This window comes from Hibiscus syriacus, unplaced genomic scaffold, assembly GCF_006381635.1.
Source record: "Hibiscus syriacus cultivar Baekdansim isolate YM2019G1 unplaced genomic scaffold, ASM638163v2 tig00116938_pilon, whole genome shotgun sequence".
Classification (NCBI taxonomy): Eukaryota; Viridiplantae; Streptophyta; class Magnoliopsida; order Malvales; family Malvaceae; genus Hibiscus; species Hibiscus syriacus.
Window position 1 is genome coordinate 93,806 of NW_024063476.1, and position 7,814 is coordinate 101,619.

Genomic DNA, 7,814 nt, shown 5'->3' on the forward strand with positions numbered 1-7,814 from the left:
ATATGATAGTTTAAAACAGTAAAATAACACTGTCAGAAACACACCCTGTAACAGTCTGAGAAATCAGATAGGGAAGCCTATTACTGGGTCTGTCGATCACGTTCTGCTGCAGCGCTAGATCCTACGAATTGGAAAACCCATATTGGAATCCTAATATAAATAATCTAAATATTTTTAAATAATATACAGAAACCTACGGGTAATTCTCGTAGTACGCGTTCAGGCTGATCTAACGACGGATAATACCGGACCTAATTGATCCTTGCTCAGGTGAAACGAGTACCTTCATAAAATATTTTATTGAATAAATCCTTGACCAAATCTCATTTAAATAATCAAAATATTAAATATTAAGCCTTTTGGGTTACAAGCTCGATTCGAGAATTTCGGGTCAAAATTTGGCAAAACGGACACGGAATCAAATTCAGGACGTCGAAAAACATAAAGTATACCTTCCGAAATTTCGAATTCTTGGTCAAAAATAAAGTCAACGGTTTTGACTGACGATTTGGAGACTTTCGGGTTTGAATTTAGTAAAAACGGACCCCAAAAACGATTCGGGACGTCGAAAACTATCAGGATAGGTATTTGTGGACGGAAAAAGGTCGTTTAATAGCCGTCAAAGCCGGTCAAAGTTCTGGTCAAAGGAGGTCAACAAACTGTCAAACATTTTATACAAATAGCACCCTTTTTTTTAAATTACCAAAATAAACGGTTAAACCAAAAATTTTTTGAGCGATTTCGAGATACTTACAAAGATCGGTTCAAATTTTGAACGGCGGAGAGCTCGATTTCGACTCGGCCGAATCTTTGACTGATCCACCTCCCCACGCGCCGCCGTCAACGGAGATCGAGGATGACACCGGCGGACTCGGAACGGCACAAGGAACACGATGGTGCGGGAGGTGTCGTAAAAGAAGCAACGATCGGCGATGAATTTAGGATTTTCTAGGCGATTGAGCTTAAAAAAATGTCGATGCTTTGACTTGAAATTCACGACGTTTGGCAGCGTTTCGCTTCAATTAAATTGAGGGGATTGTTCCTGACTCGATAACGAACACGATGGTACTTTCAAAACGACGATCGGAATTCGGACGGTGTCAGAATCGTCGTCGGAAGTTGAGGTGCGTGGGGTAAAAAACTTAACAAATTGTTCTGTTATGAAACCAGAATCAATTTGCACGCATATAAGAAAAAAATCTGCCGACACTCCTTGGAAATATTCAGTGATTGGTCATGAATTTCCTCCACTTTTTAAAATAGGCTACAAGTTTAAAACTTCCAATTAAATCCTCAAATTTAACCAATTAACTTAATTAAAACCTCAAATTATAATTATATTTTTTTTTTCATTTTCCGGGTTGTTACAAGAGAACCTACTTCCAGTTAAAACCTACTCTGTGAGAGACAATCAACTGACATTAGCCCCCACATAGTAACAATCTAAACATACCCTCGTCAGATAATATACGTCACGGTTCACACCAAACTATCACAAATCAATCTGAATCAAACCTCTATCATGTTAAAACAATCAAGTAAGCAACACCATATGAGATCAACATCTTCTATATTTGACCATCACGTAAATTTAAAATAAATATAATCTCTCTATCGAACATAAAATCAAAACATATGTTAAACAACACATGTGATCAAAGCAACTAACCAATATGAACTTCACGAATAATATGCGCAAAGAACCATACTTACCATAATCAAAACCAATGACTTCTTAAAGATTTCATAATGCTTTGGAAAAATGAAAAAAATAATTTTAGGGTTTATTTTTATTAAATTTGAGTATTATCTTTAAATAAAAAAATGGTTCGATGAGTCACCATCAATATCTGTTTAAGGTGTTATTGGATCACCTAAAAATATTTAATTTGTTTAAGGGCATCTAGCATTTCATTACTTCCGACTGAATAGTAAAAATCACCTAATATGAAGTAAGAAGGTGTTTCCTCCTTCTAATTGAAGTAGAGAAATGCCAGTTTTCCCTAATAATTTAGCATTACTTTTTTTGTTTAAATTGAAATAAAACACCAAGAATTCAAAAAGCTAATTAAAATTACTCATCCAATCTAAGACAAATTAAAAAAATTCAATTATTTACAAATATCAAAATCAAACCTTTAAGTATATTTACAAATATTCAAACAATTTTTTCTTGATAAATTTAAATAAAAGAATATTTTTCCTGTCATCTAGATTAATTTTAAGCGTCATTATTTTCATTTAGTGTCATTCGAGGATCTTTTCTTATTTTAAATTATCAAAATATGACTACCGGTTGAATAAGAAATTAATAGTATATGTGCGTTCTTCCTCATAAATATTTATGAATTTACCAATACTATCCATTCTCTCCCTTCTCATGGATATTGTGCCACTAATAGTTAATTATTGTTTTTTTTCTTCAATTATTGTTTGCAAAACTACATGTATATTTTCATTTATGAGGGATGAAGATGATGCATTTGTGGAATGAATTGATAGAGATGGATTAAGATTTGAGAGAGGTTATGTAGAAGAAAGGAGTTGTAAATCGATTGAATGTATAAACATGGAGGGTTAAATTCAATGAATTATTTTGAATCAAGATCATGTTGATAGGATTTTTATCATGTTGAACCGATAACTTGGATTTTCGGGGTTTACAATTTATCTTTCAACTTATCAAATAATTTCAGTAGTAAAAAAATCTTTTTAAAATATTGAGTTTGAGCAAATATTACCTTATAATCAAACATCTTTTTTTAATAAAAAAATTATCTTTCACCGCATGTTAGCATGACATTTTGATTTATAAGAAATAAAATTTTTTTATGGTAAAATTATTAGAAAGTAAGTAAATTTATTTAATATATTATTAGATATATTATATACTTTAATTTTATAGTTGAAATAAACTATTGCTATTTGATCAAATACATATAAGGGTAAAGTACATAAATGGTCCTTCAACTATAAGACATTATTTTCTTGAGTCCTCTGACTATTAAAAGTTATAAATGGTCACCCGACTATTTATTATGTTCCAAACTCGTCACTTTCTATTAAAAAATTAACGGTTGTCTGAACTGGACGTTAACATGCCGACTGATATATGATAGTCGTTTGAGATTATAAGATTGAAACATCCCAAGTTTAATGAAATTACGGACTAAATTGAAAGTTTCGGAACCTTGTAACCTAGATTTGAACTTTTAAGGAGTTCATGGACTAAACTTAAAATCATCCCATTTTTTCTAGTCAGTGAAAAATGAAAATTTTAGAAATCCCCCGTGTTTGTGTTTCAGCCCCAAAACCCCAAACCCAACCAAAAACCTTTGATCGTCGATTTGCCCACCTCCGGCCAGTTGTAGACAGCACCGACACCACCGGTATCTCCAGCATCCTCCCGCAACCCAACCCTGTCTGTTTGCTCACCAAAATCGGCCACCGTTTGGCCTGTTTTGAGATAGCAGCCATTTAAAACCCCTCACCACTCCTCTGCCTCTGCTCATCGGTGAATGACACCAACCCTCAGGCGAATCACCATCGAATCCCGATCAAAACCCACTCACCAGATCGTTGAAAACAACTGTCATTCATAGTGGAAAGCCTGCCAAAGCATCGCCAAAAAATTACCCCATCACCTCGATTTCTCACGAATTTCGGTCACCTTGTACGTTGGCTCGTCTCACCGCCACCTTAGCTAGACTCCCCGCATCTTCCCGGTCAAGGCCCAACCGAAAGTCATTGTGTCGTCGTTGATTTCCCTTCATTACTGGCATGGGTAAGTCCCATATGTTTTCAGTTATTTTGGCTTGGTTTGGTTGTTTTTTTAGTTTAATTTTGGTTGGTAATGGTGTGTAGCTGCTCGTTGAGTAATCGAACGACTACCCCAAGCTCATCATCGCTATCACGCACCGTTACATGCCACCATACGCGTATGTGGCTCGTCCTCCAATTTTGGTATATTCTAGAACCGATCCAGTCGGTCTGGACCGGCCTGAACCGACTAACCCTATATGAACGAGTATGTTTGACCCAAACCGAGTCAACACGACCCGTTAACCATTGATCAGTATGCCTATTAAATTTGATCGGTCTGACCGTTTACCGTTGACTTTGACCCTCTGTTTTGAAAACCGGACCGGCCGGTTCAACCGGGAACCGTTGCTTAGTCCGGTTCAATCTAAACCAGTTGAACCGCTATTAGTGAACCGGCCAGAACCGCTGAACCGTTCAAACTGGACTGACTGAAAACTGGAAAAAATTGGGAAAAACAGAGATTTTTGTTTTTTTTAAAAAAAAATTAAACCAAACAACGTCGTTTGTTAAACGAGCCAAGTCGAACTCGAGTATTGCTGAGCTCGACTCGAACTTGAAAACTTTAAAAGTAAGCTCAACTCAACTCAAACTCACAAGCTAAAAATTATAAAGTTCAACTCAAACTCGAAATATAATATTGAAACTTGAACTCAAAAAAGCTTGAACTCAAAAAAAATTTAGAAGCTCGATTGAAGCCTAAAATTCGAGCTTGATTGAAGTGAAAGAATAGTTCACTCAATGCTCACCAAAAGGCTCCATGATTTTGAATGCCAAATTACCTCTATTATTTATAGAAGTTAGTTGTGATGCGCTTCTATGTTTCTTAGCAATGTGAGATTTGTTTTGTTCTCATATTTTTACTCTTTAGACTTTTGGGATACTCTTCTATGTTTCTTAGCCATGTGGGATTGTTTTTTAAAAAAAAATTAAACCAAACAATATCATTTTGTTATGAGTTTTTTTAACCAAATTTATTTTTTAATTATAGTTATAATTATATTTATTATTTAATATGTTTACCTTAATATTATGGATTTTATGGTTTTTAACTTATATATGTTATGACTTGCTTTGAATAGACTGTGATATAAAAATTATTTTTATTAAATATTTTTGGTATTTTTATTTAATTTTTTAAATAATTATGACATCGTTCGGTTCTTCCGACCGGTCGGATCGGTCGACCGGTTGAACCAGTGAACCGGTAGCATGACCGGTTCGCTAACCGGTCCGGTTCTGAAAACCATGCTTTGACCGATCTTACCGTTGAGTTTGACCAAAAAGTCAAATTTTCTAAAAGTCATATTTGTTTCGACGTCTTGAGTCCGAATCTGTAGTCTGTTTTGCCAAATTCGCACCTGGAAAGCCGTTTTTCAGTGCTTTATCTTCGAAATCAAATTTGGTTTTCTGATTAAGTTCAGTTTCTAACGTAAATTTGTTTGTTATGTATCTGAGAAATTATTGGACGTTGGATTCAAGTTCGAGAGTGATCGAATTAAGTTTAACTATTCAATCGATGGAGTACAGAAATCAAAGTAATACTTTATTACCTCTTTGCATGTTTTATGGAACATGTTGATAATGGGTGAATACATGGATGTATATGATTGGTCTATTATGCATGTTTGGTTATGGATAGATTCGAACCGAATACGGTTTAAGTGATAAATTGGTTAAGAGTCAATTAAATTACATAAAGGAATTGAAAGACTGATAAGAAATGATTTCAAGTACAATGATTAATCTGAAGAGCAAATAACCTCAGAATCTCTAAATTCTATTTATAATCTCTAAAAGCTTTAATATTGAAATCACTTGAGTATAAAATTAAGAAATTGCTCCTATGAGGTAAAAATGACCCAGATTGACCTGAGTGCGAAAGTACCATGAAAATTTGTATTTTAATTCGATAAATCACTATTTCATATGTTAAATTTCCGATCTGCTCGGATAGTCACTGTTAGGAAAGGTGTAAGACATATAATTTTATATTTATCAGAAAACACCTAAAGAATAAAATACTGGAAGTACTATTCATGTTTGAATTATTTAGAAAATTGAATTAAATGGAAATAGTAGATGGAAGGAAATGACTGGAATACCCTTGAATTATAATTTGACCAAAATGCTCTTATATTGTAAAAAGACCAAGACTGCTCTTGAAGGTGAAAAATAATCCAGAAATGACATTGACCAATTATCAGTAAGAGTGCATATGTTTAGATTGAAAAGAAGTACTGAAATGTCATCGAGCTGCAAAATAACTAAAATAACCTCTGTTATTCAAATTACTAAAGCTGAACAAAATGGAAGTGCTATATGTATCCAAATTGTGGAAAACGACTAAATTACTATGGAAACTCCGAAGTGATCGGGATAAACTTAACTACTAAATGAACTAAGTACCCTCAAAGACCTAGAATTAAGTGAATGACTTAGATAAGTCGGGAAACATTGATAAACCTATATGTTGTACCATCCATAAGGGGTTTGAACCAAGAATCAAGCATGCCGACATTTCATGATACCTGTTCGTTTCCGTAAGATCCATTCAACGATGATTGTGATGATGATCAATTCAATAAGAGTTGTCAGTATTAAAGCGTGAATACCCTTGAAGTGCATCGATTTGACCAGTTGATAGGTACCACAGTGTTGGGATTTGTTCAGTTCGAGTTAACTCAATATCATGATAAATCGACACGAATCTTAAATACCATGAATCATCATTTCACCCTTATTAGATCAAATTACAAAGAATTATCTAAGAACTAAATGTCCAAAATTCCCTTGATTTCCTGAATAATGGAATCACTCTTGTCATACATGAAATATCAAGTAGCTCTTATGCAAAGATTCTGAATACCTTCCTAGTTACTTAGTATCTACGAAAAATACCCAATTACTATATGATCTTAATAAATTACTTCATGAATGACTGATGGATCTGTCAGCTATCAAACCCCTTTTCAAACCCCTTTTTGTAGGGATATTATTTATAAATTTAATCAGTTTGGAGAAGTTTCGAGTTCCCTCAATTGATAATTGCTAAGTACCTTCGAAAAATAACTTGATCCTCTAGTGTGTTCCCTACGTACTACATGACTATTTTATCTGTTTTTTAAATGTGTTTCATCAAAATTTATGATTTACTGGCTTATGAACCATGGCTACATGGTATATGTTCTCTGATTACCATTTTCACTGGAAAATATAATCATTCATGATTCATGGATCATGTGATCTACTGGTTACTACTTGAACTATTTTATTGAGACATCATTTAGGTAGGATGGAGTATGAAGGTTCAACTCTGATCAAGCTGGTAATTCCTTACAGACCTAAGGTGACCCTTGGGGAGGCCCCGAGAAACTTTCTTGGGTAGGCTCTCAGGCCCTTAGGCACTCCATTGGGTAAATCATGGGACTGCATATGGTGTACGGGTAGAGGACTGTTATATGGTTTATTTTATTGTCACTCTTATGAGATTTTACTAGATCACGATCCTAATATTATTGTTTACTGTTAAATCTAATTTCTACTGGTTACTGTATGGGTAGGATTCTGGAGTATGGAGGTTTAGCTCTTATCAAGCTGGTAAATCCTTACGGTAGCTCATGTAACACCCCCAACCCGTACTCGACCCAGATACGAATCCGTGTCACATTGATTATTCAAAACATGTACATTTATAAAAACATAGAAAATTTAAAACTTCCATTCTATAAAGTTAATATTTTACATAAACATGTTCAAAACCTTATCAAATCCATCAGAGCGTATATTCTTAATAAGTTTGTTTACATGCCAACATACTAATTTACATAACAAAACATACTTTACAAAATATTTCTGATCTGACCTTCGAATGTAGATATGTTGTTCTGCTGGTACTACGCTTGATCCTCTTGCTTACCAATACCTATGTGTAAGACACTTACACGCTAAGTCGTAGACTTAGTGAGACATGTAAATACATAAAGTAACTAATA